General features: G+C 39.2%; 1 long non-coding RNA gene across 4 annotated transcripts in view; it reads left to right on the top strand.

Annotated features, from left to right (window-relative positions):
* Positions 1 to 12212, top strand: part of LOC130455444 (uncharacterized) — a 244843-nt gene that overhangs the window by 93272 nt on the left and 139359 nt on the right. For all 4 annotated transcript variants that reach the window (XR_008913414.1, XR_008913416.1, XR_008913417.1 and 1 more), the window contains exon 4: positions 1860 to 1988. This is a non-coding gene — a long non-coding RNA (uncharacterized LOC130455444). The remainder of the gene's footprint in view (positions 1 to 1859; positions 1989 to 12212) is intronic.

The raw sequence follows: 12212 nt of genomic DNA, 5'->3' as shown, positions 1-12212 counted from the left end.
GTTTCAAAATGCTGTGCTTTGTACAATTCATGAAATTGCTTAACTTAGTTGTATATCCTTAAGCCTGGGCTAGAATTTTTTTAAAAAGGAAAAAAAAATATGGACAGTTTAGGTCATGTTGGTATGCTTGAATTTATGATAGTTTCTTTTGGTACCATTCTTTATTTCAGTATTTTTACTCCCCCTCTCCCTCTGTCATCCCTGACCTCAATCCTGTGCTTAAAGCATCAGCCTTCTGGAACAACTGAGTGAACACAGCAAGATAGGGTCAGAGATTGAAAATAAACTACGAGGCCAGACGACAGCTAGTTGTAGGTAGGAGAATGGCCAGTCTACATGTATTAAGATTGTGAATTAAGTGCAATTTCTTTTCTGTGTCTCTACTCTCCAAATCTTTGGAATCTTAGACATCTAGTACTAGCTTTCTATTTTCTCTTTCCCTTCAAAACTGTCCTTTATAGTATGTGTTTTATATATATATATGTATATATATATACACATGCACACACACACACACACACACATATATATATATATATATAACAAAAATAAATGGTAACACCAAAAAAAGAGAATAAAACACATCCACAAACTGTCCTTTAGATCATCTACCTTCACTAACCCCTACTCTCAGGTTCACATTCAGGTGAAAAAACCCATCTAGTGGCTTAAACCTGTAGACCTCATGTATGTATGTCAATTTGACTGATTTGACCCCAGCCCTTATAATGCATGTATGTTTAGACTTAAATGATCTAGAAGTCTGGTATATCTTCTATTCCAGCTACTTTAATGTTGTTATAGTTAGAGTTAAGTTTCTTGGCTTCCCAGCATCTTCATTCTTCATTCCTGTCTTTAGCTACTACTTCTTATCTGTGATTCATCACTCTGGTAGAATTTAAGCTTGTTGAGGGCAGAGACATTGCTACCTTTGTAGCAAACACAAGGATTAAAATATAGTATGTGCTTAATAAATATTTGTTGATTGCTTTTCCAAACTAGGGCATTGAGGAAGGCACAGATTGTCTTATTTTTATTTTCATATTTGTATCTCTCAAAAATAGCTTTGAAGATAGAGACTGTCACTTTTATAATTATATCACTAGAAAATAGCCCAGTGCCCAGCACAAAATAAATGTTTAATTAACGCTTATTAATTGACTGACTTAATCTCTTTGGTCTTGGGACATTCTAAAATCCTTTTATTCTGTGATTCATTTTGTTCCCTAAAAACATAGAGGATGAAAAAAATTTCTTTTTCCCCACCATGATAACCTGAGATCTAGAAAGTGATAAGACAGAACTTAGGTATCCTTTTTAAAGAACCTTTACTCTAATGAGGAATATTCATTATAAGCCAGTGGACATCTTTTTACAGTCCTACAGATTTACTGATTTCTTTCACCAGCATATTATAACCATCTAAAATTAGGCTACCACCTAATGATGAACTATGTAAGAGTATACCCCTAATCGCTTAATTAATGAAGCCTGATAGAAAGTTAAAGTAGAATGTTCCTTCTCTCAGAAGAAATCCATTCTAAAAATAATCTAAAGGACAGTAGAGCTAAATTTCCTAAGTCAGAGAATTTTTAGGAAAATGAATAGTTTCTCTTTGTCATGGTAGGTGCTGTTTCTTTTTATTATTTAAGTGTTTTATGCTTATAGATTTTAGAAAATCAAGTGAAGAAAATCTTATGACCCACTTAAATTTATAATTCTCTTAATTATTAGCCCTTCACACATGGTCTTTTTTTATTATAACAGGGCATCAGAAAGCTCTAGAATAAGCATAGTATTATTGCTAGGGTTCATAGCTTTGGCTTTCACGAACATTTTCCCTCCCTTCTTTCCTTTAGATGCTACTTAATTAGCTTCTGGTCCTGGTCTAGAGGGTCCCTGTGCATGGTTGTCCTGAACCACTGAGAAAGCTTCTGTCAGAAGAGGCTGACTCAGCACCATGAGATTGTGCCCCAGTTGTCTGTTGGGTAAGTGGTTTTATTTTTAACTCCGCTGGCTGTTAAAAATGGTGGCTGCAGTCACCTTGGAAAATTGAGCCCTGGTTATCAGAACACAATGTTGGTTTCATTCTTTAATCTCCTTTTTCTTTAGCTAGCAAGCCACTTCAGGTTTCTGTGCACTTCCTTTTGTTCTTAGGAGTAGGGGATAATATGGAGGTGGAAAGGATGGTTGTGGTTAAAGGGTTATCTTTACATAGGCTTGCTCTTTTTTCAAACCCAGACATCCCACTTGGCTCTGTAGTTTGATGACATTGGGAGGGATTCTATGTCAACTGGCATGCAGAGCAGTTATTTGGGACCAAGGCAGGATTTTTGATTGCTACTGTGACTAGTTAATTTTATTCAGTGTATTTAAAAATGCAACATCAATTTCCTTCATTTATCCTGGAGGTATATCCTTAGTTTCAGTGGAACTTTATGAAGCAAAAATTCAGGTTGGAGGAATTATTTACAAGATGCTACATTGAGCATTTCAGAAGTCCTGTGTTTGAATTCCATACCTGGCTCTTAATAATGTGTGTGACCTTCTCCTCAGCTGTCATATTTTTTTTCTCTTGTCAAAAGAAGGGATAGGAAGAGATGACCACTCTGATCCTTTCCTGCTTTGTCAGTATTCCCGTGAAGCCTCTGTCTTAGACAGCGATAGGAGGGGTAGAGTTGAAAACAACAAATGTAGTAATATATGTATATACTCATAGAAAAGATGCAGAAATTCTGCAAGTATAAGATGATTTAAGTTGGATTCTTTGCCTTTGTTTTCATATTGTGGTATGTGTATATGTCCCCAGTATCTGCACATTTGGAAAACTTTAAAATTTTTCTCAGTTTCAGAGCACGTGAGTTTTATTTCCATGCGTTAAAGTACCTTGAATATATACCAATTGGCTGTCCTTGGCCGTCCTGCCATTTTCAAGTGTCCTTAGTAAATCTCTGACCAAACATAATCAGGAGTGGACCAACTTATCCCTAGCTGGCACACTGTGAATTTACATTGGTGGGATTGCCATTTGGTGTGTTTGTTCTTGAGTTCTTCAGACTGCAGAACAAGATTTCTTAACTATTTCCAAACCTTTGAAATAGTTGAATATGGATCGTAAGAAATGTTGTCACCACTTTTATATTCAGATAACCTTTTGTGATATTGGACCTACCCCCAAGCTCTCTATTTCAGACTTATTTTTGTTTTCAGATAAATGATAGGAAAGAAACCTGAAAAGTAGAGCCAGTTTTAAAGAAGGTTTCAGCTCAATTCAGTGAACACTTATGATGTGTTTACAATGTAAGGTCTTGTGTTAGGCAGGGTGTACTGCAGATCAAGTTTACTGTTAGAATAAATACAATCAATTCTTAAAAAAAAACCTTACCTTCTGTCTTAAAATTATGAGTAAGTATTGGTTCTAAGGCAGAAGAACAGTAAGAGTTAGGCATTTGGGACTGAGTGACTTGCCCAGGGTCACACAGCTAGGAAGTCTCGAGGCCAGATTTAAACCTAGGATCTTTCCTCTCTAGACCTAGCTCTCTTATCTACTGAGCCATCTAGTTGCCTCCAATATCATCAATTTTTGATCATCCATGTTTTAAGTAGTAAAAAGCCATGGATGAGAAACACCAATGGCTCTTCCTGAAATCAATAAAAAAAAAAAAACCTTTTGGATAGAATCAAAGACAGACATATACACAATCAAATAATATCCTCAAACATTCCCCCAGACACACCTTGGGCAAGTCACTTCTTTCTCCATTCCTCAGTTTCTTCATCTGAAAATGAAAGGTTGGACTAGATGACTTTTGATGATTCTTACAATTCTGCATCCATCATCTTTTACATGGCATTCAATCCTAGCTATAATGATTCATAGCTCATTGATGATGAGTAAGTTTTCTAGGCTACTCAAAACCTCAGTTTTCCTATCTGATAGAGAAGAAGGTTAGAATAGATAGTCTCTGAAGATCTTTTCATTTTAAAATCCCCTTTACCCTTTATCCTTTTGGTGCCTAGCTCTGATTTTCTCCTGCCCATTCCTATGGCTGGCATCCTGAAACCCTGATGTTGTAGATGAGCAGAAAGGAAGTTTTGGGATCCCACAGATCTTTGAAAAAATAGAATTCATTCATACGCAGGAGAAAAGTGGTTATACAGTTAAAATAATTATTAGTATTCCAGAATAGTGATCCTCATTACCACAAAGACTATTATTTCCTAAAACCCTCAAAACCTTCCGCATTTGGGAAATAGTGAGATGCCAATGGGGTCACTTAAGAAATCAATCAACTAAATTTTACACAGTATCTACTATATGGAAAGTTCATAGGATCATAGACCTATAGTTATAAAGGACCTCGGTGTCTATTTAGCCCAAACACTTCATTTTACAAATGAAAACTATACCGAGGTTCTTGGAGGTTAAGTGACCTGACCAAGATACAGAGTACTAGATACTGGGGGAGATATAAAAAACAACCCAAAGATACTGAAAACAGTTTTATATTGCCCTCAAGGTATATATTCAAGGTACTTTAACGCATGGAAATAAAACTCACGTGCTCTGAAACTGAGAAAAATTTTAAAGTTTTCTAAATGTGCAGATACTGGGGACATATACACATACCACAATATGAAAACAAAGGCAAAGAATCCAACTTAAAACATCTTATACTTGCAGAATTTCTTCATCTTTTCTGAGTATATACATATATTACTACATTTGTTGTTTTCAACTCTACCCCTCCTATCTAACTGAGAATACAAACAAGATACAAATACAGGAGAAATCAAGTCAAGTTGCCAAAGGGCAGCTAGGAGGCTCTGGATAGAGAGCCAGGTCTAGAGACAGGAGGTCCTGGGTTCAAATGTGGCTTCAGACACTTCCTAGCTTTGTCCCTGGACAAGTCACTGAACCTCATTTTCCTGGTCCTCATCACTTTTCTGCCTTGGAACCAATGCTTAGTATTTATTCTAAGATGGGAGATAAGGGTTTTTTTTTTAAAGTGCATACAATGTGCCACACTCAGTGCTAAATACTGAATATATGAAAAAACCTTTGAACATCCACAAACCCTTAGCTGTATACAAGTCATGTAGAGTGATGTAAGGTATTCTGTGTAAGGAAGGCATCAGCAGTTTAGTGGGAATGGAAGGAATGACTGGGAAAGATCTCCTCGAGTAGCTGAGATTTGAGTTGTATTGAAGGAAGTCAGGAAAACTAAGGGCATTCCAGTCAATTGCAGAGGGAAGCCATTAAGAGAAAAGAGGACAAGTGAAGGCTTCTTTTGGAAGATGGGATTTTAGCTGAGATTTGAAGGAAGTCAGGAGACAGGGAAGCCAAGGATGAAACCTGAGAAAAAGTCATTTGATTTGGCCATTAAGAGGCCACTGGTGAATTTGATGAGGGAAGCTGAAGGAAGGGGTCAGAAGCCAGATGTAGAAGCTTTGGAAAGACAGTGAGAAAAGATTTAGGAGCACTTAATATAGAGAGCTTTCTCAGGCACATTAGCCATGATGGGGAAGAAAAATAGAGGACAAAATTCCACACTACCAGGGAAGGTAGAATGAAGTGAAGGTTAAAAAAAATAACCATGTAGCCAAGTGTGCCATCTGGGGTTAGTGCCACGGGAAAGCCAGTTACTTCTTAGCTAACCATCACCTTAGAAATATAAGTGGTGCCACTCTTTTCTACCTCTTCCTTTTGCAACACTGTGTGCAGTTTTCCCAAGCCAGTGACTCCATTATGCCTGTCCCTTGAAACCAAACCAGACTTGTCTGAGGGACATGACTGAGGGGAGAGTCATGATTTTTACCAAGCCTCCCTGTGCACATTTGTTTATTCATAGCTCAGACATTACCTAGTGTTAATGTTCCATATTCACATGGTTTAATTTTTTCTGCTATCCGCAGTCTTCTAAAGTTATTAATTACTAAAAATACCCCCCCCCCTTGTTTGTATCAGCCTCCTAGGTTCATACCTTGGTCCTTTAAAAAATCTCTGCATCAATCCTTGCCATTCACTGATTCTCCCTTTTGCAAATGAGGAAATACATAGATCAAAAGGTAGTTAGGATTGATCTTATTTTTTCTTTAAAGCAAGCTAGCTTTGATGCTCACTTAAACAGCAAGTAAACAACTTTAAAGAATAGACAACTCTGGACTTAGCCATCTGCTATCTTGGATAGAAAGGGAGTGAGTAAGAGGAGACAGTACCATACAGTCTGATGCCTACTCTTCTAGGTGGAAAGACAGATACCACCAGTAGCATAGACACCCACTGATCAGTCTCTAAATTCCTTGTTTTGGCTACCGAAAGCAAAGGCAGCTTGTAGCACTATTGCTTGGGACAAGAATCCTACAGGCTGCTGTACCTGGGGCTCTAGCACAGTACCAGAGGAGGTAGCAATGGTCTTAATGCTCAACTCAACTCACCAGTCTTTAGACTGACATCACAAAGAGTTGTTGATTCTCTCTCTCCTTTCCTCCCTCCCTCCCTCCCTCTCTCTCTCCCTCCCTCTCTCCCTCCCTCCCTCCCTCCCTCTCTCTCTCTCTCTCTCTCTGTCTCTCTCTGTCTCTCTGTCTCTCTGTCTCTCTGTCTCTCTCTCTCTCTCTCTCTCTCTCTCTCTCTCTCTCTCTCTCTCTCTCTCTGTCTCTCTCTCTCTCCCTCTCTCTGTCTCTCTCTCTGTCTCTGTCTCTCCCTCTCCCTCTCCCTCTCTCTCTCCCTCTCCCTCTCCCTCTCTCTCTCTCCCACTCTCTCTCTCTTTCTCTCCCTCTCCCTCTCCCTCTCCCTCTCTCTCTCTCCCACTCTCTCTCTCTTTCTCTCCCTCTCCCTCTCCCTCTCCCTCCCCCCCCCCCCTCTCTCTCTCTCTCTCTCTCTCTCTCTCTCCCTCTCTCCTCCCTCTCCCCCCTTTTCTCTCTTTTTCTCCCCCTCTCTACCCCCCCACTCTCATATAGCTTCACTCCCACCACAGGAAGAAACACTTGGGAACTTTTTCCTTCTCTGCCAGCAGAAGAAAATCAGTATCTTCCAAAGCTTTCTACAAACAACACAGGACTTCGTGCTATGGTGTACCAGGGATTTCATTGGTATAGAAACTTGTTTTCTTGGCACAAATCACAACCATCTTACATCTTCTTACATACTTTCTTCTCCTATGCAATTCTTTTTTTGTTTAATGTCCTTACTTTCACTCTTATAATCCATTCTAAGTATTGGTTCTAAGGCAGAAGCAAAGTAAGGGCTAGGAAATTGGGGTTAAGTGACTTGTCTAGGGTCACATATTTAGGAAGTATCTGAGGCTACATTTGAACCCAGGACCTTCTGTCTCCAAGCCTGACTCTCTATCCACTGAACCACCTAGCTGCCCCTATCCCACGCAGTTTTTGTCCAGGCTATCTTTATCCATCCATCCTTCATAGAGAACCTTCAAAACATATTGGAAACATTTCTTTGTTCTTTCAGCATTTTGGGGTGGAGGATAAGTATTATTAACAATTGGTGCTAAAAGTAGGGAAGTGTATGAGGCTATAGTGTTTTGTCCTGGTCCAAGGAAGCTTCATGAAAGATGTAGGACTCGAGATGGATTTTGAAGGGGAGAGAGGATTTGATTGTGGAGAGAGAAGAGGGTAACCTGTCTTGGTTATCTCAACAGCTCCAAGGATTACATTTTCATTTCTCTTCAGATAATTCTAAAAATTTTAGATATAGACTTCATCTGGCTCTTGAATTCTAGTATACATCATCAGCTACTTACTGGACCTCTTCCTCAATGTTCCCATGAACATTTCAAATTCAGCATGACTGAAATGGAGCTCATCTTCCCTTTTAAATATCCCCTCCTCTTTTTAAACTTTTTTTCTGTTGAAGATAGCACTATCCTTTCAATCACTCAGGTTCACCCTTAGTCATTCTTAATTCTTCATTATCCTTCACCTTCTCCTATAACCACTCATCTGCCATTTTGTCAGTTGTGCCTTCACAACTATCGCATTGAACCCCTTCTTTTTACTTATAAGGTCACCAGCCTAGATTAGTCCCCTCACTGGCTCTTTCTCATGTGATTGTGATGGCCTACTAACATGGCCTTCTTGGGTTCATCCTCTTCTGTCTCCAATCCATCTTCTATATAGATGCCAAAATGATTTTCTTAAAGCATAGATATGAACCTGCCACTCTTCTCAAGAAGCTTCAATAGCTCCATATTTATTACCCTTAAGATAAAATACAAATACTTCTGACCGACATTTAAAACCCTTCATAAATTGCTTTTAACTTTTATTTTATGAAATTAACCTATTTTTTCAATTAGCAAGCATTCCTTTTCCTCTCTCGTATAGATTCTCACAATAGAAAAATGAAACATAAGCAAAATTATTTTAAATAAACATGCATAGTTAAGCAGAACAAATCCCCACATTGGCAATGTCTGAAAAAGTATGCCTCATTTCTGCATATTTAGTCCATTACCTCTCTATCAGGACGTAGCTACCATTCTTTATTGCTGCTATTCTCTGGAATTAGGGAAGTTTTGGGTTTTCAAGGAAGATAGTACTTCTGGTATGGGAGCTTCTTGAGCCCTTTTCAGGGCCCTTTAGTCACGTTTGGTTTCCACCTGCTACCCAGCTTTCACCACTGGTTCCATGAAGCTGTAGCATGCACAGCTATAACACCCTGGTAAAATGTCTTGGCAGTCAGCTAATCCAGGATGAGGGTAACCTACAGGTTTCAAACCTGTTGATGAGCAGAGAGTGTCTACCCAAGGCATAAGACTTCTCTGAGGATAAGGGGTGGATTAGAACAATGTATTTCAATGGCCATGAAGGCAGCAGCAGTCCTGGGAGCTGGGCAATGCTTAGAGCTGGGTTAGACTTTGAAGAAGCCAAGGTCATCCACTGCATCCCGAGCTATCGCTAGTCATCCTGACTTTTGTCTTGCTGCTGAACTTTGATGACTCTGGAATAGAGATTGAATCTGACAACTTTGTATAGCTTTGCCTCACTTACATCCAATTTATTCATGAGTCAAATGCCATCACCAGTGACATCATTTTGGTCTTCTTTGAGTAGTACCCAAGACAACAACCTATCATCTCTAGAATAGTATTTAGTTATTGCATGGATCAGAATTCTTAATTCTTCCAAAGTTGTTTGTTTTTTTTACAATGGAAAAATTAGCACCAAGTGTTCTCATTTTGTTCACTTCACTCTGTGGTCATATGAGACTTCCTAGATTTCTCTGAAATAGTCCCTTTCATTGATTTTTGTGGCCAAGAGTATATTCTATTGCATTCATGGAAAAAGACTTATATGTCAACCTATCTTTCTAGACTGATTTCACATCAATTCCCCAGTATATTCTGTGTTCAAGGTAAATGGCCTTCTTGAAGTTTTATCTATGTGATGTTCCATTCTATTTTTCACAGGATGTCCCTCCTGTCTATTAATTCTCTCTTTAACTCTGCCTCTTGGAATCATGTGATTCCTTTAAAGTTTACTTCAAATATTGACTTGAGCTTGAGCCCTTGCCTGACATCTTAAGTTTTTATTTTTCTTTACAGTTAAATTACTTTTGTATGTATTTTTTCATTTATTTGTCTGAGTACCTGTAATTTCCTCTCAGAAGACTATAAGCTCCTTAAGGACAGGGACTATTTCTTATCTTCAATGCCTGATACAGGACCTGGAATATAGTATGTACTTAATAAATGTATGGAGACAGACCTAGAGACAGGAGGTTCTGGTTCAAACCTGGCCTCAAACAATTTCTTAGTGTATACTTAACCCTAATTGTCTAACTCTTTCTGCTCTTCTACCTTGGAACCAATACCCAGTATTGATTCTAAAATGGAGAATAAGGATTTAAAAAATAAATACATGTAGAATGATTTTTCTCTGTTTTTTTTTTTGGTCTTGTCCAACACTTCATGACTCTGTTTGCTGTTGTTTTTTGCAAAGATACTGTGTTTTATCATTTCCTTTTCCAACTCATCTCATGAGGAAACTCATGAGACAAACAGGGTTAAAGTGACTTGCCCAGAATTATATAGATAGTAAGTATCTGAGGTCAGATTTGAACTCAGGAAGAGGTCTTCCTGTCTCTACCACTTCCAGCTCTCTACCACTATACCACCTAGCTGGCTTTTACCACTTTCTATTTTATAGCCTAAACAATGTAACTATAGCTGAATCATAGCACTTCCCTCTAGCAAACTATATACCTAGGGGCATGAAGTCATATTTTCCTCCCTTATTTTTTACCAAAATTAGAGTATACTACAACATTCAAGAGCTTTTAATAGCCCAGGACCCAGTATGCTAGGGAAAAATAGAACTAGTTTTAGATAAATGAAAGATTAATTCATATTAGCTCATAGAATTTAGAACTGGATGATTTTAGAGGTAAATTAGTCCAGCTCCCTCATTTTACACATAAAGAAACTGTTGTCAAACAAGGGGTTAAGTAACTTGTCTGCTGTTTTTCTCAGTAGAAGTTATTCAGGGTCAGAGGCTTTTTCTTTTTTATTTATATTTTTTTGGTGGTTATAGATTGTAGCTCTTGGGTGGTGGCCATTGTTGTGTTAGTTTTTTCTTCCCTTCCTAGCCAGAAGTCTGAGAGAGGAGGGCAGGCTCTCTGTGTAGTGAGTTACAGAGTGGTTTTTGCCCTGAGGCTATTTTCCCAGTCTCTTGTCTATCTGCGGTGGGCAGCCCCTCTCTGCCCTATCTCTGTGCCCAAGTTCTGCATTCCTCAGCATCCTGGGGTCCCAAGTCTCACTGTACTCAGGGAGTATGTCTGTGGTACCCTCAGCCAGCCCCCGAGGACCTAGAGATTGCCCTATGCTTACTTTGACTCTGGCACCATAGGTGGAGTTGGGAAGGGGTGATCAGCTTGCACTTTGGTAGGAGCAATTTTACCCCTTTATAGTGTGGAAATGCTCAAACCCTGTCTACCTTCAAGGCTTTGCCCTATGGTAGAGCCTCTACACTCATCTGATTTTGATTTTTGTCCTGTTGAGGCGCTTTATATAGGTCGGTGGTGAGGAGAAGACCCTTGCTTCTACTCTGGGGCCATCTTAGCCCAAAAGTCCAACCCTAGAGCTTTGAATCTACTTTATCATTTCAAATTTTGGCTAGGGGAAATCAGGTTAAAATGAGCATCAAATGGAATCTTGAGGGAAAAAACCTGGGGGGTTTATATGAAAGGATGCATGTGCATGTGTGTATGTAGAGGGGCTTGAGAGGAGTGTAGAGAACAGGTATCTAGACTTTGATTTATGGGCTGGTCCTATAACCTCAAGTAATTGTCTTCTTTACCAGCTGTATCCCTGAATAACTACCTAGTTTATAGTAGGAGAGAGACTCATCTCTTACTTTAAACTATAGAAGAGGTCCTGGACCAATTGCCTCTTTGGGAACAATTCTCTGTATGGTACATACTGTGACCTGCCTGAGTTGGCCTGTCATTCAGCACCAGAAAAGTAAGCAGGAGCAATATGAACAGGCTTCTCAAGCAGACCCGAATACTCCAATGTCCTTCATGCTGCTGACTCTGGCATTGCAATTGTTATCAGAGCTGTGATTGCAATCACACTCTCGGTGGGCATGTCACAGCTCCAGTTATATTGCAGATGGTTGACACCTAGGCCAATAGAAAATGTGCCTAATCCATGGGACAAGAAATAGGATAACAGATTCTTACCAAACCTCCAGGGACAGCAGGTCCTGAAGCCCATGCCAAATCCATTTAATTTCTGCAAATTCCAAAGCAGCAAAGAATCAAGGGCAGGAGCTGTAGCTAACAAGAGAAAGGGGAGTGGGAGTAGCAGGATGCTGTTAGCTTACCACGTCATTTTCTTTCTGCTCTTTACCTTTGCCCATGTAATTCTCTGTGACCCGGACCAACTGTTTCCATGTCTGAAAAACCTGACCACTTGGAACCAATAGACAACCAGAATTTCCTAGTTTATTTGCTCTTTCTTCACTTGAATTTCATGAGGAGATGAATGACAAAAACTCCAAATTGATCTCAATCAATGAGGAATGCTTTCTGGTTGAAGCCCACTGGATAGGCATTTTTTCTTGAGAGAGTGACATTTAGTGAGGACACTTGTAAACACATGTTCTTTTGGGAAATTTGTGGCTCAGTTAAAACTCAGAAAAGGAATAGGGATTTGACTTATGCTTTTATTGGTATAGGGGGGAAAATCTTC

Source organism: Monodelphis domestica, chromosome 7 (assembly GCF_027887165.1).
Source record: "Monodelphis domestica isolate mMonDom1 chromosome 7, mMonDom1.pri, whole genome shotgun sequence".
NCBI classification, from domain to species: domain Eukaryota; kingdom Metazoa; phylum Chordata; class Mammalia; order Didelphimorphia; family Didelphidae; genus Monodelphis; species Monodelphis domestica.
Note: the sequence above shows the minus strand (reverse complement) of the source record. Positions and strands in the feature narration are given on the sequence as shown.